This window comes from Vicugna pacos, chromosome 1 (assembly GCF_048564905.1).
Source record: "Vicugna pacos chromosome 1, VicPac4, whole genome shotgun sequence".
Classification (NCBI taxonomy): Eukaryota; Metazoa; Chordata; class Mammalia; order Artiodactyla; family Camelidae; genus Vicugna; species Vicugna pacos.
In genome coordinates, this window is record NC_132987.1 from 120,457,803 (window position 1) to 120,481,537 (window position 23,735).

The 23,735-nt window shown below is 47.4% G+C and overlaps 1 long non-coding RNA gene across 2 annotated transcripts; it reads left to right on the forward strand.

Annotated features, from left to right (window-relative positions):
- The first annotated feature begins 19,982 nt into the window (after positions 1–19,982).
- Positions 19,983–22,602, forward strand: LOC140685733 (uncharacterized). Of its 2 annotated transcripts, none has more exons than XR_012059118.1 (3): positions 19,983–20,072; positions 21,591–21,710; positions 22,168–22,602. It is a non-coding gene; the product is annotated as an uncharacterized lncRNA (long non-coding RNA). The 2 variants fall into 2 exon arrangements; XR_012059107.1 differs by having other exon boundaries at positions 20,028–20,470.
- Positions 22,603–23,735: the final 1,133 nt, after the last annotated feature.

Here is a 23,735-nt window from a genome sequence, read left to right on the forward strand (position 1 = left end):
ACTGTAGTTTTGATTTGCATTTCTCTGATAATTAGTGATATTGAGCATTTTTCCATGTGCCTATTGATCATTTGTATTTCTTCCTTGGAGAATTGCTTGTTTAGGTCTTTTGCTCGTTTTTGGATTGGGTTGTTTGTTTTTTTCTTATTAAGTCATATGAGCTGCTTATATATTCTGGAGATCAAGCCTTTGTCAGTTTCATTTGCAAAAATGTTCTCCCATTCTGTAGGTTGTCGTTTTGTTTTACTTCTGGTTTCCTTTGCTGTGCAGAAGCGTGTAAGTTTCATTAGGTCCCATTTGTTTATTCTTGCTTTTATTCCTATTGCTTGGGTAGACTGTCCTAGGAGAACCTTGCTGAGATGTATGTCAGATAATGTTTTGCCTATATTTTCTTCTAGGAGGTTTATCGTATCTTGTCTTATGCTTAAGTCTTTGATCCATTTTGAGTTGATTTTTGTATATGGTGTAAGGGAGTGTTCTAGCTTCATTGATTTACATGCTGCTGTCTAGTTTTCCCAACACCATTTGCTGAAGAGACTGTCTTTATTCCATTGTATGCTCTTGCCTCCTTTTTTAATTTTTATTTTAAAGTGAAGTCATTCAGCCTCTGCTCTATGGAATTTCCACGAAGAAAGTAGCTCATTGACCCAAGAAGCTACCATTTCTCAAGAGAAGACTTGAGTAGTTATTAATAGGTAAATGCCCCAGTAGAGAATTAGCCATTCGTTCTGCCCTGCAGGTGTAGGAGAGGGCTTCAGGGACGTGGTGACTTTTGCTATAAGCCTTAAAGTAAAACTTCCTCAGATGGAGAAAATGAAGGAGAAATGGAAGGATTTAGAGAAAATACCTGAAGAATGTAGAAATGGATGGGCAATAAAGCAAAAAAAAAAAAATCAGAAAACAAGGGTGAAAAGAATGCAGATAGAGAGGTCTGCGTGAGCAGAAATGCAGTCCTGGGGTCTCACAACCCGCTGTGCGAGTCTCAGGAGATCAGACAGAGAAGATGCAAGGGAAAACCCCAGCACATGGACAGACACCGACAGAAAGCTGGTCCCAACAAAGCGCCCTCGCGTGCGGCAGCAGCGAAGGCAGAGACCATGATTCTCCACCTGCATTTCTCCAGAAATTGTGTTGGGAGAAGGAAGTAATCACATCCTCCAAATACTTGGCCTTGTCACAGATTGAAAATTTGTTCCCATTTCCTTACCGGTCCTCTGTTTGACAGAGCCAAACATGCTGTAAACCCCTAACTTGTCTTCCACGAAGGAATATAGTAATAAAGTTTAACTGCACACAGACGTTAAAAAAAAAGAGAGATTTCTGCCCATATAGTCAGGCAATCACACAATCCTAATTGCGCAAAGTCTAGCTCACCGTGCGCTTTCAAAGACTCACAAGGGGAGGGGCAGGGGGAGGGAACCTGCGCAACAGGGACACAGGAGGAGGAATGTCTCCTGAGCGTGAGGGATGAGCTGCCTCCCTTGGTAATAATTTTTTTTAATCATTTCACACCTCCGTGAAAGAGCAAACTACTGCTTTTAACCACATGCTCCTAAAAGACAAATACTAGCATTTACAAAAGTAAAGAACCTCCAGGGATGCAAGACTGTGGCCAATTACGCAGCAGCCCAGAGGGAGCGGCAGTGACCAGCTGACAGTATCAGTCTCTTGAGAAGAGCTGTGATAACTGGACCACAGACAGACCGCAGGCTCGAGCAGCGCCCCGGGGGCGGGGCTCTACAACGCGGAGCATTTTAATTGCTTATGCTGGCATTTCCTTAATGTTTCTGGTCTGGCTCGGCAGCCTTTTGTAACCGTTCGACTGGATCACAAATCAGGTACAAAGAGGAATTTAGCTGCTCCATCCTCTCTCCTAAAGGCAATTGTATTATTTTGCAGGTATATGATATTTAAATTCTAATGAAGGCGACCTAGGATGGAATATGGGCAGAAGCGGGGTGAGCAGAACGAGAGCTTGTTCTGGAATAAATAGGTTGAGTGGGAGAGAGGGAGGCTCGGGGACACAGCGAGAGGACAGGGGTGGACCTGCCTGCGGATGGACGAGCCGTGCCTCTGATGCTAGTGGTCAGAGCCTGGCAGTCGGAGCAGCAAGATGGCTTCAAGAACGCAGCGGGCGGGTGTGAGCCTGCAGGCGGAGGGCTCGCGTGAAGTCAGCACGCTGCCCTCACGCGCTGCAGTGACTCGCCGCGTCCTACAGCAGCTTGCTCTGGCGGGGGGCAGGCGACGCTGCCTTCAGTCCTGTGAGCCGTCCTCCGGCCCCGTGTGGGAGCCGCACGGCTCCTCTCCCACCTGCTGGCAGTTTCCTGAAATGCAGGGCACACCTGGCCGACAGCAGGGCCTCGTTGATGCCTGCATCCCACTTTGCTTCCTCTCATTTGGAAACCAAGACGTGGCACAGAAAAGGCTCCAAGTCAGGCAAAACGGTTTATATCACATAATTCTCTTCTGAAATGTACCTGCGTCTCTACAGGACGTTCCGGGTGGTGTGGAAGAACAGAAAGTCGCGGGGTACGCGGTAAACATTTCATGGCGTCAGCTCAGCAGCAACTGTGAATGAGAGCTCCCACCAAGTTCCAGGAATAACCTCGCTTTCACGTTTGAAACAACGGAAGGGGGCTTATTGCTGCCTTGGGGGGTGGGATGTTGTGATAAAATCCAAAAAGCTCCCTGTTTTCTTTTCCCTTGAAGGATCTTAACCAGAGAATAGTCCTCTGACCACAGCTCTGACCCTTCAGGTTAGCAGCTGTGCCTTCTAGAAATGGCAGCAGGACTCAGAGACGTGAGGAGGAGAGAAGGGAACGTTGCCTGCACCTTCTCAGGCGTGCCAGTGGACTCCCACACAGATAAGCGCGGCTTCGACTCTTATCCGGGCCAGCGTGAACTTGACCAACCTCACTCCCTGTGTCTTGACCAGTAAGCTGATGGAGTTACCTGTTGTAAGGAGGAGGAATGCAACTGGGGGCTTCAAACTGGGGGCACTGGGAAGGATTGGTTGGTTTGAATCAGTCAATCAACACCTTCAATCCAGATTGTTTTAAGAAGCAAATAAAATTTGACAAAGTGGGAAATCAAAAGAGAATAAAGACATTCATTGTTCTATTTTAACATAAGAAGAAAATTAAATCGCCTCTACTGACCAGAAAAGCCAAATAGTTGGCCATTTTGTGATAGAGGCTCTTTATGAATCAGTAACTGTCAGCCCTCATAAAGCGGCAGGAACACTTTGGTGTCATCAGGGAAGCAGTATTCTAAGAGAGGGAGGATGTGGGATGACCCAGCACCCACAGGACGGCCCAGGACACGCTGTACATGGCGGTTCTCGAAGTGTGGTCCCTGGCACAGCCTGCCCTGGGCACTGGTTAGGAAGGCGTATTGCTGGTCCCACCCCAGACCCACTGAATGAGAAATCCTGGATTGGGCCCAGCCACCTGCATTTTGAACAAGCCCTCCAAGTGACTTGGAGGCACCTCAAGTCTGAGGACCACTGAGCTCCTAGCAACTGCTGGTCTAGAGAAAAACAGCTGCTGAGTTTTCCTGCCCGTTCCCACCATGCAATGCAGCACCTGCCTCAGAGAGGAGAGAGAAAAGATGCGGCAAAAATGGCCCTTTTGTTCTCTGAGTTGCAAACGTTTGTCCAGCTCTGACGAGCTGCGTGTCCCCGCCGCAGAAGTGCCTTACTTGTTCCCTAGAAACCGAGGCGGGGATGGCCACGTGCTCACCAGAAGGAGAAGCAAAGGCACAGGAAGGTCTGCCCCATGGCCCCTGCAGGCCATCTCCCAGAGCACACCTTCCTCCCTCTGCCGCTCCCCTCCATCCTTCGGGAAGGGTCTCCCTCTGTGGGGAAGCCTTCCCTGGGAGCCCGGGGCCCCTGGATGGTTGGGGCACCTTCGCTGAGCCCCACTGGGTGTCTGTCTGAGGGTTGGTGACCCATCAGCATGGCGCAGGAGGCAGGGGGAAAAGGATAGAGCAGCTGGCCGCAGGCTTGCTTCCCGCAGAGGCACCTGAGGAGGGGAGGAGACTGAGGAAGAGAGGAGGAACAGGTGGGGCGGGCCATCCCTGCACCGAGTGAATGGCCAGGTTTGAGTCACTGGGCAGAGGGGGCTGGACCCGGAGCTGAGGGAGCTGTGCTCACGAGAGACTTGTTCCAGGAGACTTTGGGCACCAGGAGGAGTCACCCTGGAGGCTTAGGACCAGAGCAAGTGCCCAGGTGGCTGAGACAGTGGAGTGCTGGAGAGGGGCTGGGACTGGAGCACTGGGCAAACATCGCCCCCCACCCTGACATATACCTAGGCTTCTTAGGAAAGTTCCTGGTGCTTAGATGGAAGGCTGCGGGTCCTGGGAGCCACCATGGAGAGGTGCTGCTCAGACCTCCCTGCTGGGAGAAACTGCCACGAGGAGCCCCTCAGAGGCTGGCCCCTGGCAGCTGCACCTTCAGGACCACTGCAGCCATCAGCTGGCGCCTGGCCCCCCGGCGCTGCTCCGGCAACGCTGAGCTCTCCTGCCCGATGACGCAGGACTCCTCCTCAGGCTGTCTCTGCTCTGGGGTCCCCTGGGGCCCTGTGAGGACTCCTCAGAGAGACAGGGGAGTCTGAGGCCCCTCCCACCCATCCTCCCCACTTACCCCCTGCCTTCACAGGAGTTGCTCAGCATCGGCGCTGAGGCTGTCCCCCACTCTGCTCCTCCCCCTCAACTTCCCAGTAAATGTTTGAACTTCCTGTTCCTCCTTGGCAGCTGCTTCCCTAAGCCCCTTTGGGACACATTTTGTTTAAAGAGAACGGAACTGAGAGCCAACATTCAGCCAAAGGTAAGATCCTGGTGCACAGGCACTGGCTGGTGGGGTGGGACCCGTGGCCACACCCTTCCCGCCACATACAAATATAATGGCGCCTGCCACTTCCAAATGCTTCATGCACTGTCACTCATTTAATTCTTGCCACAACCCAGTGAAGGAGGCTACTAATCTTATTTCCATTTTATAGGGGAGAAAACTGACAACGTACAAAGAGGTGAACAGACTTACCCAGTGTCACGAAGCGACCAAGTGCTGGGAGAAGGACTCCAACCTAGGCACCCCACTTCCCAGCCTCGCTTTAGTCCACATGTGTCCACCTGAAGGTGAGAATTACCTCTTGTCCATCTCTCTACCCGTGGTTCCCAAGACCTGGTTGGCAGCCAGTAAACAGTTAACAAATAAATAAATGAAAACTTACGTATCACGAGTTCATTGGTGCCCAACCTACAGGCAGCTGCAACTGTATTATCAGATGTCCCTTAAGTGCCCATGAGATGAAAGAACAATTTTTCGCATGTTTATATGTAACATCTTTTAAATGTATTTAGAAACCATTGTCATGAATTACATGAAACTTACCGTAAGAGGTTGTTGAGTTCATAGTTGTTTTCTGTGCGCTGTTTCTGTTTCCACCACATCAGATACTAGAGGTACAAGATCCGTGGGGTGAGGCTCTAGATATTCCGCCACGTTAAAAGGCAAAAAAGAGTTGTGATATCGGAACATGAATCAGAACAAGAAAACAGAGAAAGATAAAAGAAAAACCGGAGAGGAAGATGGGATTTGGAAGAGAACGAAGAGGAAGGAGAGAAGGCGCAGAAAGCCAGTCTTTGCGGGGGGCGTACAGCTCCGTGGCGGGGCGCATGCTCAGCACACAAGAGGTCCTGGGTTTAGTCCCCAGGACCTCCTCCAAACAGAAATCAATGAACAAACCTAATTCCTGTCCCCTCATAAAACAAACTATACAAGAAAACCAGTCTTTGGGGCAGAAACCATCATAAGGACGTTGTGTCTTCCTTTTACATAATATCTCACTTTCTATGTTTTTACTCCAACGGGGCTCACATATGAAAGTTTTGATTTGGTTCATCTAAGGACCACCGCCCTGATTGGCAAAAGCAGGATTTGAACTTGAATTGTACTAGAAATGTTTGAGAACCATGTTCCATGTTTAAAAATGATCAGACTTGGCTCAGGTCGCTTTGGGCCGTAATTAATGAATCAGCAAGAATGGAGGCTCGTTCAAGCCTCCACGGAAAAACCAGGCAGAAGCCGAAATGCAATTTGCTTCCTGCATTACCAGCAATAAACAATCCTTTATATCATAATGTAAGATCTAAATATAGTTCATTTTCAATTTTGAGCCCTTGAACATAATGAAAGGAGGCTGTGTATAAAAGCCAGTTATTCATTTATTCTCTGCATTAAAGGCTTCAAGAGTAAGAGCCCAATTAACAAAAAAGACCAGTGGGAAATTATACACAATACTTTTTGTTTATTACAGAGCGACTTTGCATTCATATCTCACTGATGGGAAATTTTGTAGCAACTTACAGAACTCACACGTGGCATTATTGCCTCCGAATTTAGGGCTGACCGTGCAGAAAGAAACGAAATGGGAAAATCTGGTATTTAGAAAGATGGCGCCATGTGTCATTACGAAGTGTGAGCAGCATTTCCCGTGGTCGCAGGTCAAGCCCACAGCCTTGGCCAGATGGGCAGGATGATGACCCAGCAGCTCTGGATTCCAGCCTTGGTTTAGGAGGGGTCCTCTCTCCATAGATTGTTTCATTAATTCCAGGCATGTTATGTAAATTACCTCCAATCTTCTCCCCACTGTGCCTTTGTGCAGAGAAGGAAACAGAGGATTAGTGGATTGCAGGGTTGGGTTCTCACTATCACAACCTCCAGCCCCGAATGCCTCTTCTGCCACTTGAGATGGGTAGTAAGATCATATTTAAGGTACCTTAAGTCTCAGCTACTGTATGACTACTCAGGGGGCTGGAGCCACCCCCAGGATGCCAGATAACTAAGGAGAAATAGCAGAGATCACACACGCTCTTCAACATTGAAGAATGAAGTTTATTGTCCTTCTCAATCCTCAGTGTCCATGCCATAGGATGACTCGTGACTGCAAAGGCCCGTCTTTGGATGCCAGCTAGGAAGCTGGCCTGCTGGAACAAGTCATTCGGCTGAGGAATAAGCCTGCTGACCACCCAGCATCCCCATTTGCAAAAACCCAGGTGATTCTCTGCTCCCTGTCATAGTGAGTAGCTCTTATGAACTGATGAAACTCTTCCTCTTCCTGGAGAAATGAATGGCCACGAAAGCAAGCCACTGGCTGGTGCTGGCAATGGTGCTGCAAGGAAAGAGAGGTAGCGTCAGGAAGCAGCAGCTCCTGCTAAGGGTGCAGGCACCGAGCATACTCAGGATTGGGAGGGCCATTCGGCAGTGCCTCGGTCTCTGGCAAGCCCACCGTATGCACCTCCATGGGGGAAATTACGTGTTGCCATTGCGTGTGAGAGCTGGGGTATGCATTAAGGTTTCAAGACGTATCTTTTAATAATATCAAAGGTCTTTCCTATCAATTCCTCCATCTTTACTACACTTAAAATTGCCAGAAGTGATAATGTGGGTTTTGAAATATCACACATGACTAGAGTGTTAACACATGACATGATGGTTCGCTAACTGGAGCCACTTTGACATGCAACGCTTCCAGGTGGTCTTTTAGCACCAGGAACGCCCATCCAAGCCTCCTCTCGTTCTGGCAATGCTAGGCTACGGTCATAAATTTCACATCGCACGCACATGTGGCATGGTCATGGAAGAGGTAAAAAGCCGGCGGGTGGAGATAGATCTGACACTTTCCGTGGTACCAGGACACTTTCCGTGACTTACTCTGCTTTGTCACACTTTCTCTACTTTTGCGATATCCGACAATGAGCGTGACCATGGGGTCTCAGGTCTCTGGTAGAGTTGCTGAGCAGATCCAGTCTCCCAGCTGCCCCCGGGCGACTGTTCCCTAGACCGCTTGCCATCTCAGGCAACAGTCTCTAGTAAGAGTTACATATTGGGATGCCCAGAGCAAAGGACACTATTTTAGATCAATGACTTCCAACACAAACACCCCAGGGATGAGTGAGATGATTCATCACAATGTAAAAAATACAGATAACAACTTTTATGTGTTATTTTTACCTAGTATATGTAAGTACATATACACATACTTACATATCATACAGCTGTGCCTATTAATTACATACACATAACTATAGTAATATATTTTATGTATAGTATATATACCTTTATATACATATAGTATATATATGTATTAAAATACAAAACATAGTATATTTTATACACATAAATATAAGATATATTACTTTAACTACATGTATGTATTTAGATATATATGTATGTATATGTATATATGTGATGGAAAAATGATAATACATAAAACTAAAATATATTACTATAGCTACATGTATATGATTAGTAAATAAATATATATACAAATAAATGTATATTGTAGCACATGCTCAAAAATGGTTTGCAAATGATAGTGTGCAATCAAAAATGCTCTAGATTACCTCGCTTCGTCTGGACACTGTATTTGTCTCAATTAATTTTAAGATTATGTTGGCAATATTACCCTACATTCCGTTTGCAAGCAACTGAAAAAAACAAGATAGTCTTCATCTCAACGTATGTTAAGCCAGGCCCCTCTAAGCCTGTAATGGTAAAAATACCCATTGAACAAAAGATCAGAATTTATTTGAACTGATACTCTGCTCACTATTTTTGCCTGTCAGGATTATTACTCTTGTTTGTTCTTAACTATGTTTTTAAAAGAAAATAAGAGTAAGTGTATTTTTAAAAGTCTGGATGAAAGCAGGCAAAATGTCAGCAAAAGTTGTTCCAAGATGGTGAGTTTCTGGTAACCAACTCTGCTTCGTCACACTTTCTCTGCATGTGCGATATCCCACACTGAGCGTGCACTTCTGTGAAACAGAAAGGTTAACATGTGTACAGCCAGAGTTTCAAGTGCTGAATGAGGTGAGTGAGTGGTAACGAAGCCTGAGGACAGGGAGGCAAGGGGCTCGGGCAAAAGACTGTAAATACACGGGCCAAATAAACCAGAGAGGTTTCCCCAGAGCATTTTGACAGGTGGCAACAGCAGTTGTGGCAAGAAGAAATCAGTGCTTGAGAAGAAAGTAAAACCGCACGCTGGATTCAGAGTCGGTATGAGAAATACGTTATTGTGTTTCTAAAGGTGAAAACACCCACAGCGTGGATGACAAGTCCGCAGCCATTATCACCGCTTCTGCACAAAGTGTGTTATCATCTAGGTTATTAAGCCAGCAGCTCAGAGACCACCGTTAGGAAATGATGGTACAGAAGAGAGTGCAGGACTGGAGCTTATTAGACAGGATACGGGAAACGTGATGGGTGGCAGAAACTAACAAGGGGACCTGGGAAGGGGGTTGGATTCAGAGTGTGGTCCTGTGCCTACGCATAAAGTGAATAACAAAGACCGTATTTTCAAACTCACGCACAATGCATGAATGTCGCTTGGGACAGTTCTAGTAGACATTTCCTGTACATTTCTGAAAGAGTGTGTGTAAATCACTCTTTTTGGCCAAATTATTCTTCAAGTGTGCTGGGGGAGATAATGCATATATGAATGCTTTGAAATTTTTTAAAACACAGAAACACCAGTCGATTAGTGACAGCAGGGTCTGCACAGCTGATGTGGGACCAGAGTTCTGATTTGATTTTGAAAACTCAATCTGTAAATTCATAATGATAGTAACATTAATAATGATTTTCCCTTTTGTAAATGAAGAATTCTCAGGGAAGACAACGCTTGTCACTTGAGTCTTGTGTTGCGTGCCTGGGCTTTAGAAGATGAATCTGGCTGCTAGCATCCAGGATGTGGTGGCCTGGAAATGAGATAATTGCATCAGCCCAGACCTGACTTAGGTTATGAGGCTGTGGGAGCCAAAAGAAAATGCAGAGACGCAGGAGGCATGATAAAGAAATAGGGAAGGCAACCAGACAACTCGGTGGCTGACTGCAGAGGGGAGGTAAAGACCTCTGGCATCAGAAGCCAACCCAGGTGAACTGGGTAACTAGAAGATGCTGTTGTCATCGTCCGCTAATTGGTTGAGGGTGGGGGGAAGCCAGGCTGGGGAATACCGGCCAGGGGACCATAACCGATTCATCCTTGGAAGGATCTGAGTGCTGGAATTCCTGAAATCAGCCCCTTTGCCTGAGGGTTTACACATTGCTCTCATGCAGGTTTACCGAGTGTGAGTAAAACAAAGAAACACAGGGCACCACAGGCTCTGATGAAATCGAGTTATTGAATCCAGAAGGATGGACGATAGAGCTGGGGTGTCCCCACCTGCCTGAGCCTGAGTCTATGTGCAAGATGGGGGAACCGGGTTTAACACACGCCAGCCACTCACAGGGACACTCCGCTGAGAGTCAGCAGCATGCCAGGGTCTGGCCAAAGCCCCGCTCAACACCCACATTCTCTAACGTCCCCATGTTGCTGCTGCAGATGGCTACAGAGAAGAAAAGGAATTCAATTCAAAAACAAAACATCTTCAGAAAATTTACTCATTGAAGAAAATTAGCAAATCACTATGGAAAGCTCAGAGCATCGATTATTATTTTGGTAGATACTCAAATGCACACAACGGTGGGAACTCTATCAGAGTTAAGTACTACAGAAAAACGTACACCCCCAAGAACTAATAGAAAAATGACAGCTACATTTGTTAAAAAAGAATTAATCCAGATTGGAACATTTAAAGGAGTGGGCAGAGAGCTGTACTCTGTTGATATTCTCTGCCGCCAAGAACGTACTGGCCTTTACAAAAAATCAGTATTGGACCTGAAAGTGCTTCCAAGAAGGAAAAATCACATATTCACACTTTCGCAAGACCATTCTCAACGTGGATAATTTACTGCTGCTTTTCAAGCCCCCTTGTACATTGCTACCTAAAATTCATCTGAAAACATGACTGTATGAGAGCTTGGGGCCAGGAGAGAAGCCAGCCATGCAGCGGATCCTGTGCCGCCTCCCCTTTAGTCACAGGTCACACACGTGCAGCTGTCACCTCAGCGTTAGTCATGGGTTTTTCCGAGCAGGGATGACACACACCAGAAGCACAGGATCACTTACATGTTAATTGCAATTACACAGCAAAACATAACGTGCTGCCAAAATATTCACAGGATAATTGGCCTGTGATGACAAGATAATTCTTCCTATTCTTCCCAAACAGAATGTAGATGCCCCATCTAATTGCTTCGCAATCTCCTAGGCAAAAATTCGTACGAGGCCCCAGCCAAGCAGGTACCTTTCCATGCCCAGTTTCTCTCCAAACATCTTTCATCATGACAAAGGACGCGTGTGAGCATGCCAAGGTCTGGATCCGGGTTTCTTCAACCTCAGCACCACTGACATATGGAGCCAGATGACTTTTTGCTGTGTCTGTGCGCAGAGGGCTTGTCGGCGGAGGGGCTCTCCTGTGTGTTGTGGGGTACTAGCAGCATCCCGGCCTCTGCTCACTAGACAACAGTGCCCATCCCTGCCAGATCTGACAACCAAAAATGTTTCCAGACGTTACTAAACGTGCCCTAGGGGGCAGTACTGCCCTCCGCTGGGGACCACTGGATTGCAAGTATTTGCCCAGTTGATGTGAAGGTCCTGTTTGCAGCAGGTGACACAGGGCACACACCAGAAGGGGAGAAATGTGTCTGGTGTCACACCCCGCCACACACACCTGCTACCCTCCTCTATGTGCCTCTTCCTAAATCTCCAGGCACCCAGAGACTGCTGCCCTCTCCTCCCTTAAAGTCTCAGCTCTAAGAAGCCACCTAGAACTTTCTTCCTCCAAATGGTCCCAACTCCAAACTGACCCTGCTGCATTCCTCATTTTCCACAACACTCCTCACCACCCCCAAGGACCACACTTGTGCACCTTCTCAAAGCATCTATTTCATCATCATCACCAATCTCAGATCAGAGTGAAGAGGGAAGTTTGATTGAAAAATAAAATATAAAGCAATCACGTTCTTCATATCCACAGAGGTGCTGGATGAAATTTTAGGTAGTATGCACAAGTGAACCAAGACATAATTTGAGATCAGAAAGCTGTTTTCAGTATTTCCTGCTTAATTCTAGCCCTGCTGAGCCCTCCCCAGAATTTGAGGGGCAGGAAATCCTTCAGAGTCCAAGAACAGTCTGGTCCTGAGCAAAGGGAACAATTTGTATTAATTCTCAACCCTGAATTTATTTGGCTTGGGCTGTCTCCAATAATTTCAAGGGGTAAATTAGGAAACTTCCAAAAGATTCTCAATATGTCATGATAATTTGCTCTAAGAAACAATCACCACCAGCAGATGCAATTGCCTTAGAGTACGTGACCCGAACATTTAATGTACAGGACCGGAGCGAAAATGCTTTAGGCTTTCTGGGTGACAGAATGGCAGCCTTTGGAGGGTACTGTAGGCGAAATGCAGGCGAGTGAGTGTAGCTGTGGTCCAACAAAAATTTATTTACAAGAGCAGGCTAGGGGTCAGATTTGGTCCAAAGGGCATATTTTGCCACCCCCCCGGATTAGACGTCCCCCCTTATTCATGCATCCAGCATTTACTGAGCGTCAACTATGAGCCAGGCTGGGATACCACCCTGGGGAGTAGGATAAATGACACACTGACCCAGCTCTTAAAATGAGCGACATGCAAGCACAGATCCCGGAAAGCACAAGAGGAGCACGTGGAGGCCCAGAGGCAGAGAGCAGCGCCCCTCCGGGGGTGGCAGTGGAGGGAGTCTAACCCAGGCTCACTAGAGATGCCAGAGCTTGTCCCCCGACAGGGACGGGCTTGCTGCAGAGGCTACTCTGTGCCCCGTCCTCCTGCTGCACGTCGCCTCCTGCCTCCCCCCGCGGGGCTGCCCACCAGGGCCATGCTCAGAGGCCACCCCTCCCTCTTCCGGGGCTCCCGTGCTCAGCCAGAGGAGGCTGCAGCTCTCAAACGCCCCGTCCTCAGTGACTCCAACCAGGGGCCCTGGCGCCCTTCCCGCACCGAAGGTGAGGGCACGGGTTTCACTGACCGGAGTCTCTGCCTCCTTCCTTTGCGGTGAAGGCGCCCAACTCTGAGCTTCCCACGGAGGCTGCGGGCACCTTCTGCCCTCTTGTATTCATATTTTGGTTATTTTTTCCTTTGCTCTTTAATTTATTGGCTCACTGGAGCACTTTTAAGTTCCAGTGCGGATGGTGAACATACCTCATTCTGCAATATTTACCAAAGCCTGGTGACGGGCTGACCTTCCCACCGCAGAGCTGTGATGGGACGAAACTTCAACGACCCCTCTAGGACCACGACTTCGCGCCTGACTTATGAGTGACAGGCCATGGAATGCTACCGTTTCCCTCTGTTTCTAACCACAAAGGGAAGAAGCATGGGGAATGGAGAGTTAGTGAAGGAGACAAGGAAAACCCCCACCTCGAGTGTTACGGGAAACGTTCCATTGACTCCACAGCCCACTGGTTAACGCTCTTTGATTATCACAGTGTATGTCTATCTCTGACGTCTGAAATCTCACCCATCACAGAACCGTCCAAGGGTCCACAGGGAGAAAACAAACACACTAACATTAGGGAAGGATGGCAATGAACAGCTCACCCTAGTTTAAGAACAACTGCATGATGAAAAGCCACACGATGGCAGCCTTCTTGGGGTTCCCTTGCAGAAATCCCAGCATGATAAATAGAAGAAATGTTGTAAATCCCAGTGAGATGATGGGGAAGGCCTCTGGCCCATCTTACTCTGAAGGCAGCCCCATGGGCCCCACAAACCTTCTGTTTGGGAAAAGGGGCAGGTGGATGGGGTGGATCAGTGCCTTAGCCACTGGGGCACAGGTCAGGGCACAGAGCTGAGGCCATCCCTTCCCCCTGGTCCCGGCCACAATGCTTATTGAAGTGACTCATTTTACCGTGCGCACTGGCACAGCAGACACGGCAGGCGGGGCCCGTGTGGCAGCGCCGGTGGGATGACTGGCCTCCAACATGACGGCGGCCAAAGTCACCGTCCGCCCACAATTGCTCTCACCAGCCCGTCCTCATCTCCAAAAGAGGAGCCACAATTTGCAGCCCAGTGCTGTCACCAAGATTTTACGTTTCCACAGAGTGTACCAGATGAGTGGGAACTGGTCTTCAAAAAACTAGATCTCAGACCTGACAAATTCTCATAGAAGTTGTGTTAGTTCTTGTGACAGGTGACCACCAACTTAGTGGCTTAAAACAACATCAGTCATCTTACTGTCCTGGAGGTCAGAAATCTGAAATGAGCCTGACGAGACTAAAATCAAGGTTTCAGCAGGGCTGCATTCCTTCTGGAACCTCTAGGGGAGAATCCATTTCCGTGCCTCTTCCAGCTTGTCTGCCCACATTCCTTGGTTTGCAGCCACCTCCCTCCATCTTCAAAGTGTGACCCTCCCACCTCTGTTTCCATTGTCACGTCCCCTTTTCTGACTCTGACCCTCCTGCGTCCCTCTTATAAGGACCCTGTGTCTGCCCACCCGCAAGATCCAGGATAACCTCCCCATCTTAAAACCCTAATGGAATCTGTAAAGTCCCTTTTGTCCTATAAAGTAACATATCCACAGGTTTCAGAAAGTGGGATGTAGACATTCTGGGAATCTATTGTTCTGCCTACCGAAAAAGGGCCAGTCCAGAAGGAAACATTGTCTGTCAAAGACAAAGTATGCATCTGGAGGTGGAGGCTAATTCAAAGTCAGAACTGGAGGTGAGAGCCTTGAAATAGGGGTGTCAGCTGGAATCAGGAGACCCCGGTCCTAGGACAGCTCAGCTGGAGACTCCGAGTGAGTCTCGAGTTACCTGCCTCTCTGGACTTTCTCCTGCTCCCTTCTCCCCCCTCAGCCCCGCCGCCCTGCCTCTGCACCCACGCACACTGCCTTCCGTCCTGGTACAGCCGTTCCTCCTCACCCCTGTGTTGGCCTCTGCCCCCTCCCTCTCACCTCTGCTGCAGGTCATCTCCTCACTTTGGTCCCCCGTCAAGTCTTTTCTTCTCTATGGAATCGCTTTTTTAACCCACACATGTGATATAATGTCTCTTTTCTTTATAATGTCTCCTTTGGCCTCACACTCACCTTCATCTACCCCCTCATATCTCTCCTTCTCTTTATAGCAAAACTCCCCAAAACAGTCGTCTATGCTGGCTGCCTCCACTTCCTCACCTCCCGCTCCACTGGACCCACTCTGCTCAGGTTCACAATTGTCAGGAGTGACGGTGACATCCGTCTTGCCAAGCCTCGTGGGCGTCTCCTCCATCCTCCTTGACCTCTCAGTGCATGTGACATTGGTGATCACCCCATCCTTTCTGAACACATCCTTCACCTGCCTTCCTGGACTTCAGGCCCTTCTAGTGTTCCTTCTCTGTCCCTGTCTGCACTTCCTAGCCTCACCAGCTGATCCCTGCCCCTCCTTCCCTCCTAGCATCTCAGTGTCAGGTGCTCCAGGCTTAGTCCCCGGACCACGTCTATCCTTACACTTACTCTTTTAATGAGCTTATCGAGTCTCGCTGCTCTCAGCACCTCCTGCAAGCCAACAGTTCCCCAATGTACAGTCCCAGCTTAAACCGCTCCCTAACTCTAGACTCATGTACCTAGCTGCCTGTTCAGTATCTCCACTTCAATGACAAAGAGACATCTGGAACACGCATGCCCAAGGATGGACCTGGGCCGCTCAGCTCGAGCCCTGCTACTCCCAAAGTCCTCCCCACTTCAACAACTTTGATCTTCTGGTTGTTCAATCTACCTTGGCCTCCTCTCATCCTCTGCTCCACACATCCAACTCAGCAGTGAGGCTGGAGACTCACAACAGGCCCGGAAGCTTCTCTGTACTTCGTACAGACGTCTCCCCACCCGTCACCTGCAGCCTCCACCATCCTGCGCCCGGAAGGCTCTGTAGGGCACTGACTTCCTCTCTTGCTCCCTCAGTGGTCTCATTTCAGTGTGGGAGGCAGAGCAGTGCTTTTCTTTAAGGAAAATAAAAAATCAGATCTTGTCTTTCTCCTGCACAAAATTTTCCCACGACTTTCCATCCCACCCCAAAACAAACAAATAAATAGTAAAAAGAAAAACCCAAGCTCCTGTGAAGTTTGCGTGGCCCCACCCCTGCCCCCACTCAGCCTCTCCTGGGCCTCATTCCCACCGGACCCCACCCTGCCTCATGTCTCTCCAGCCTCCCACTTCCTTAAGCAGAATCTCCCTTTGCGCTTTGGCGCTTGCTGGTGCCACCTTTGGGCCGTCCCGAGTTTCATGCCCTGACTTTCTTGTCTCTGTTCACATGTCACTTTCTTAGAGACGCCGCCCCTCACTCCTGAGCCAGCACAGCCCTTCCCTTCCCCGTCCCCTCCTCCACCCCGTGCTGAACAAGTCATTGCCTGACACCGATGCCCATGGTAAGGGCCGACCTGTCTACTTTCTGTCTCCCTGCTAGAATGGAAGCACCATGAAGGTGGGATCTTAGGGGCCCCATTCTCCGTTGAGTCTCAACGCCCGGCACATAGGAGATGCTCAGGGCGTTAGGAGAACATTCATAGGATGAGTGAGTTGTTCCCACAGCACATCTGCTTCTCCATCACAGCAGTCAGTGTCCCCCCTACTGCCTCCCACACTGGGCTGTTAGGTCCCCCAGGGCAGGCAGCATAACCTCTTTACCCCAGGGCCTGGGCAGTCCATATACACTGGATGTTTGCAAAGATGGACGAACAGATGGGTTTATGAGATTAGATGAGTAAAGCTTACGTCTATGGCTTTCCATGGGGCCTGTGGTTTGACAGGTTAGTTGATTTGCTTTTAGAAATGAATTCACCCATCGTCTCAATGGGTCATAGAAATACCACCCCAGCTGGTCGCACAGTCAGGAGCAAGCAAAATTATTTTCCAAAAAAATCTATGATTCAACACTTCCCACCTTCCTTCAGGTTGTAGTTAGCACTGAGGTTACTTTCCCTTTTCAAAGCCTCTTATTAGTGCTCAGTTCCACCTCCCAACCTGTGCCTTAAACAACAGGAGGGGATGTCCCCTGGGAAGTTCTCCAAATGCCACCCTCAGTTTCACAGCAGAAAACACAAAGGGCCCAAGTCAAGCCACTCCCTCCCACAGTTAATTCAAACACAATGAGAAGTAAAGACAAGAACATCCGTTTTCATTGTATAAATATACCATTGTATAAATATAACATATCTTCTTTATCCAGTCATCTGTATATTTATACAATGGAATAGTATTTAGCCATAAAAATGACAACATAACGCCATTTGCAGCAACATGGATGTCCCTGGAAAATGTCATTCTAAGTGAAGTAAGCTAGAAAGAAAAAGCAAAATACCATATAAGATCGCTCACGTGGAATCTAAACAAAAAAAAAAGGACATAAATACAAAACAAACAAATTCATAGACATAAAATACAAACTTATGGCTGCCAAGGGGGAAAGGGGTGGGAAGGGACAGACTAGGAGTTCAAAATTTGTAGATACTGACAGGCATATGTAGAATATATAAACAAGATTATACTGTATAGTGTGGGGAAATATATACAAGATCTTGTGGTAGCTCACAGCGAAAAAACATGTGACAATGAATACATGTATGTTCATGTATAACTGAAAAATTGTGCTCTACACTGGAATTTGACACAACATTGTAAAATGACTTTAACTCAACAGAAAAAAAGTTAAAAAATAAAGAATATCTGGTTTCATCTGGGCTCATGACCTGATTCCCATCAGCTCTCAACAGTTTCTCTAAGGACGCTCACCCAGCATTCGTTTGTGTGGGTCATTTAACTCCCATTGCTATTTTCTATGTCCTCCAAAGCTTTCTTGATAATTTGAGGCTGTCCAGTAAAATTTTAGCAATTTTGCCTTTCTTGGGTTTAAAAAAGCAAAAAAAAAAATAACTAAACCAAATACGTTATTTGAAGAAGGAGAAGGGAGAAAATGAAGAAAACATTTAAAATACAGATATTTTAAAAGTACGGTTGAGAAAACTAGCACCCAACCCATTTGTATTAGAATTATAGTATTTTCCATGTAGAGAAGTGGGACAAGTTAATTGCATAGTTACCGTGAAATAAACTCCGTGGTAATTGCACAGACACTCCTTTGGAAACCATCGTAATTACACTGAGCAAAAGCACTCTGAAATAGACCAAGAGGTGCAAGTTCACGTTCACTGAAAAGATGTTTACCCTGAGCTCCAGCTCCTCGCTGTGCCTACAGTGCCGTCAGTGACTGTTGATGTCAATTTTTGAAGGTGATGACTTTTAAATATAGACGTGTTTCTAGAAGTGGTCCCTGGCACAATATTTCCTTTCAAAAAAAAAAAAAGAGAGGAAAAGCTCAGTAACTACTGCCAGGTGGCAAGAAAGTTGACAGTGATTTCCTGTCTAAAAGAAGGGGACAATCTTCAAAGAAAAATCTTAGCAGCCTCCCTTTTAGAAAAGAGTTTCGGGTTGTTGGCTTGCATTTACATACTGTGCGTCGTGTTTGAAAGGAGGCTGTGTCAGAATAGAAATGGCTAGGTTGAGAAGTGAATGGTACAGTATATTTTGCACAGAACAAGCAATTTTCTTGGGAATTAAAGGGCCTGTTATGTAGCCAACCCAGCAAAAGGCTCAAAACAATGCCCCTTTGTAACTCTATTTTACACAACCCGAATTATTCAGCTGGAGGAAAAAGGGGGGCGGGGGGAGGGAGGGCGGGGAGGTAGACGGGGGATGAGGATCTTTAAGCCCTAAGAAAACTGGCAGAGTGAAGAGGCCATGGCAATAGGGCTCCTGGGCTCCTTAGTGCTGAGTGTTTAAAAAGGTCAGGATCTTTCACCAGGACTTCTTTACTGAAGACTTGGGATTATGGTTGCATAAAAAGCAAATGGAAGGTTTCCCCAGAGTTCCTCTGCACATCAGCTAGGCTCCTGCCAGCCCCCACCCTGCCAGACAGGGTTCAAAAGTCCGGCTTACCAAGGGTCACTCTGCTCCCTGCTCACGTTACCAGGTCTACCAGATGGCTGCAGCCCGGGGTCGCATCTACACTGGGGCTGGATTCTGAACTAACTGCCAAGGCCTTTGTGAATTTAATTTTATGGACAATGTTCTGCCAAGTTGCCGCCAGCCTGGGTGGTGGGCATGAGAGTAAGAAATGAGATTAGAGACGAGCAAAACCAGATGAAGGGGGAAAAGGGAAATTTCTAATTGCACGTAATTTAAACCTTATTTTTATTCAGCTCTGGCACAGCCAGGCCAGCTCCAAAACCATGGAGAAATGCATTTAGTCCAAAAATGGTTCTGTTACACCCTGACCCAAGTTGCCTCTTACTCTCTTACCTTACACACACACACACACACACATATTGTTCCCAGAGCTCTGGCATCTCTACTGGGTTGTGAGATCCTTGAGGGCAGAGAAGTAGCTTTTGATTCCTCTTTATATTTCAGTAAATGTTTGTTGACTGAATACATGAGTGCAGACATCTGAGCCAGAGGGCTTTGCACAATCAATAAAGAGAAGAATAGCGACAGAGTGGTCTTGTTTTTCTGTGTATGATACTCAAGAGAACAAAGCTGTCAGAATTAGTTTGAATTTCGTGGTAAGAAACCTCGTAGAGTTGTAGTCGTTCAGAGACACGCAGTGACCAGCAGTAGCTAGAACTCAGGATTCCAGGAGCCTCTTTCAGAACTCTCTTCTTTCTACTCTGTTGCTTTGTCTTGACCAATATTTATGTCATGCTGCTGCTTAAAACGCAGTGTGTCAAAGTCAGTTAGCCACCATTTTTGAAGGTCCCAAGACTGTAAGTTCTGTGTGTCTGTGTGTGTCCACGTCAGACAGAAACAAAGTTGACTTTCCTATTCTAGAGTAACTGCTAGTTAAAGTCATCAACACAAGGTTTCTCTGCCAAACTTAGTGTCTGGGAGGATTTTTTATCAGTCACTGCTATGGCCTGAATCTTTTTGTTCCCTCTAAGTGCATTTGTTGAAACCTGCATCCCAATGTGATGGTATTAGGAGGTGGGGCTATTGGGAGGTCATGAGGTCATAAGGGTGGGGCCCTCATGAATGGGGTAGTGGCCTTGTAAGAAGAGGCCAGAAAACTGAGAGTTTTGCTCTCCCTCCACCGTGTAAGGACACAGGAAGAAGCTGGCCATCTGTAAACCAGTAAGAGTTTCCCTTAACTCCCAGCATCCTGGTACCCTGACCTCAGACTCCCAGCGTCCAGAACTGTGAGAAATAAATTTGTTGTTTATAAGCCACCCAGCCTAAGCTGAGTGAGACAGCCACCCTCTTAAATGTGGATGTAGATCAGTCACTACGTTACCTGCTCTGGGGACACATGCGCTAAACCTTAGCTCCAACATAGCATCAGCACTTCGCCCTTAAGGAGACCACAGAGGGAAGGGGAATCTCAGAGTCCTTCCCACAATCACGTCCCCGGCTCTGAGCCTTTTTCAGGCTTTCTCCCATGGCCTGGGGGTGGGCCCTTGTCACTGCCATCGTCACAGGCCAAGTCCATGCCACGGGAACAAGAGGTGATCCCTGAAAGAGATCCAGTTCAGGTAATCACTGTCTCCGTAGAATCTGCCAGCCTTATAAATCCAACCAGATCCCACAAGAAGGCAGCTTTCTCACCCCGGGCCTGCCAAATACCAAGAATGGGGGCTCTGCTACAAGAATCAAAATTTTAAATAACTAATTCTGATATCCAGTTCTCTAGAGACCTCCCAGTGCCATCTATTTTGCAAGTTTTACACATCCCTGCGGGGTGCCCTGTTTCCTGCCACTCCATCCTGAGGGGCAGGACGGCCTGGTGGGTGGGAGCAAGGGCCCTGGGCAGCTTCCTCAGGGCACCTGATGCTCTGTGCCTCTGTCTCAGCAGTGGAAGTCTAGGGTGTTAACAGAACCATCCTCTCAGGCCTGGTGTAAAATTAATTGTTTAGAAGATGAAATATTTAGAAGACTGGGATTTCAGAATTTGTAGATGCTGACAGGCATATGCAGAACAGATAAACAAGATTATACTGTGTAGCACAGGGAAATATATACAAGATCTTGTGGTAGCTCACAGTGAAAAAGAAACATGACAATGAATATATGTTTGTTCATGTATAACTGAAAAATTGTGCTCTGCACTGGAATTTGACGTAACATTGTAAAATGACTATAACTCAATAAAAAAATGTAAAAAAAAAAGAAGAAGATGAAATATTTAGAAGATGTGGCATAGATATACAACAGAATACTACTTGGCCATAAAAAAGGACAAAAGTTTGCCATTTGCAGCAACATGGATGGACTCGGAGGGCGTCATGTTTGGTGACATAAGTCAGACAGAGAAAGATAAATGCCATATGGGATCTCTTATATGTGGAATCTGAAAAATACAACAACTAATGAATGTAACATAAAAGAAGACCCACAGATACAGAGAACAAATTTGTGGGCACCAGTGGGGAGAGGGATGGCGAGGGGCAGGACAGGGGTGGGGACTGGGAGGTGCAGACTGCCAGGGGTAAGACAGGCTCAGGCTGTATCATGCAACACTGAATACAACCAATATTTGGTAGCAACTGTATAAAAATAAAAAAAAATTTTTTAATTAATGGGGGAAAATGTTTAGCAGGTCTGAAACATGGTACATGCTCAGTGCATCTTGGCTCTCATTTTCACACATTGCAGCTGAAGGATCTTAAGTCTCGGGAAGGTGACTGAAGCACGCGGTTCCCGAGCACAGATTCCTCCCTGCTGAATCCAAGCCCTCGGGGTGGCTCCCATCAGCCACCCAGGCGAGGCTCAGAAGTGAGTTGTTTACTTCTCCCCTTGTAGGAACAAGCAGATTTACATGTAATAACTCCTGTTTTCAAGCCCCTGAACATTGTACACACACACACAACATATACACACGTATACACACACATACCCATCCTTTCATGTTTATATTTGCTAAAATGAAGATAATGTCAAGTGTAGAACATTTGAAAAATACAGGAAAGTATAAAGATAATTAGGAGCTCCTCATAATCACACAACCTCAGCGCCAGGCACGGTCCCCGCAGGCGCTCTGGGACGCAGCCTTTACGGCCTGGGAGTCTGGGGCCTAAACACACACACATTTGGGGGTTTACACAACCTGGCATCTTCATGCTCTTTGCTCCGGCTCCGGGGTATCCTTGAAAGGCCACATTATGAAATTAGTAGGTTCCTGAGACAGAATTCAGAAGGAAAATGCTTCTGATGCTGTGTTTTTTCCTCTTAGGGGTTTCGCGGTCTGATTCACAAAACCCACCAATCAGAAACACCCCCACCCCCAGTGCGAGGGGTCAGCCTCACTTCATTGTATTGAGGTTCTAACGCTGGGGAAGTGAACAGGTGCTGTCTCCTCCTAGGACCACGTACTCCGAGCGGCTCTGATGCTACGTGAAATAAAGCAGTCACAGAAGCAGGCAGACGGTACAGTCCCCCTTGCACGAGGTAGCGAAGTGGTCCGACTCACGGAAGCAGAGAGCAGAGTGCTGGTTCCCGGGAGCTGGGGCAGGAGGGAACGGGGGATGCGATTCGATGGATGTGAAGTTTCTGCTGTGAGAGATGAAAAGCTCCAGAGGTGCGCAGTAGGACACGTAGCACTTACAGTAACAACACTGTACTGGACACTTAACTTTTTTAAGAGGTAGAGCTCATGTTATGTGTGTGTTTTTTAACCACAATAAATTAAACAACTGAAAATGCAGAAGAGTTCACTGAATTCTGCATATGGGATGCCTTATGAGCCCAAGATGGGCAGGCTGGCATCCCGTCGGTGTGCTGTCCGAGGACAGTGGGGGTGAGCTGGCCACCTGGGGACATCAGCCCCTGGGGCAGGAGCTCCCTGCCCCCACGTCTGGCGAAGGCTCTTTGGAAGTGGATTCCGACCTTCCACGGCATCTGCCCAGGACTCTCTGCTCCTGGGTCGTCCGACTTTCTGTTGCTTGGTAACTGGAGCAACTAATTATTCCACTAGGAGGTCAAAGAAATGTCAGCGACCCCATCACACAGACCCAAGACGGGCAGACGTAAGGCAATAATTTGCATAAAGAACTTCATTTTCCAGTGAGACAGAGAGGAAAGAAGGAGAATTCCAAAGTTCAGTGCATTTTTGCTAATAGTGAAGCAAGATGAGCTGGAAATGCACTTCAACAAAAGGATGATAAAAAGCAACTCAGAAAAGGTTTTTGGTGTTTGCTGGGTGTTTGGGGTCTGTTTTGTTTTTGTGATTTTTGTCTCTGGATGAAGAGTAGTGAATGGTCACGGGGGAAAGCATGTCATCTGTTAGGTAATGAGTTAATTTTCAGTAAAAGTTTGTGAAGGATCCGAGGGGTTTGGGCTTGCATTTTGCTTTTTTGTCTCTGTGTGTAAGTTGAGTGATCCTCTCAGCTAATTCTAGGTTATCGGGTTTAAAAATAACTGACTTGTCTTTTCTGATTTCTTTGTTGAGACCACTCATCCATTTTGATCTGTGGCTCTAAGTGCCAGGGTTTCATTTTCTAAAGAACTCTTCCCTAAACTCTGGGTGATTTGCTTAAAATGTTCCAGCTGCCTGTCAACAAGGGAACATTGCTTTTCTATATAAACTCTCCCTGCAAACGGACTGGCCTTCTGTTACTCAGAGCTGGACCCACATTGGGAACTCGGAGACTGGAAGCTGTGATAGCTGCGTCTTCTCTGAGGAACGTGAAGAGCGGCTGCAGGCGTCACGGAGAAGCATTTAGCAGGGGCGACTCCAGCACCCACAGACACGCCCACACCATTCCCCGTACGCGAAAACCCCGCCCCCACCCCACCCCCACC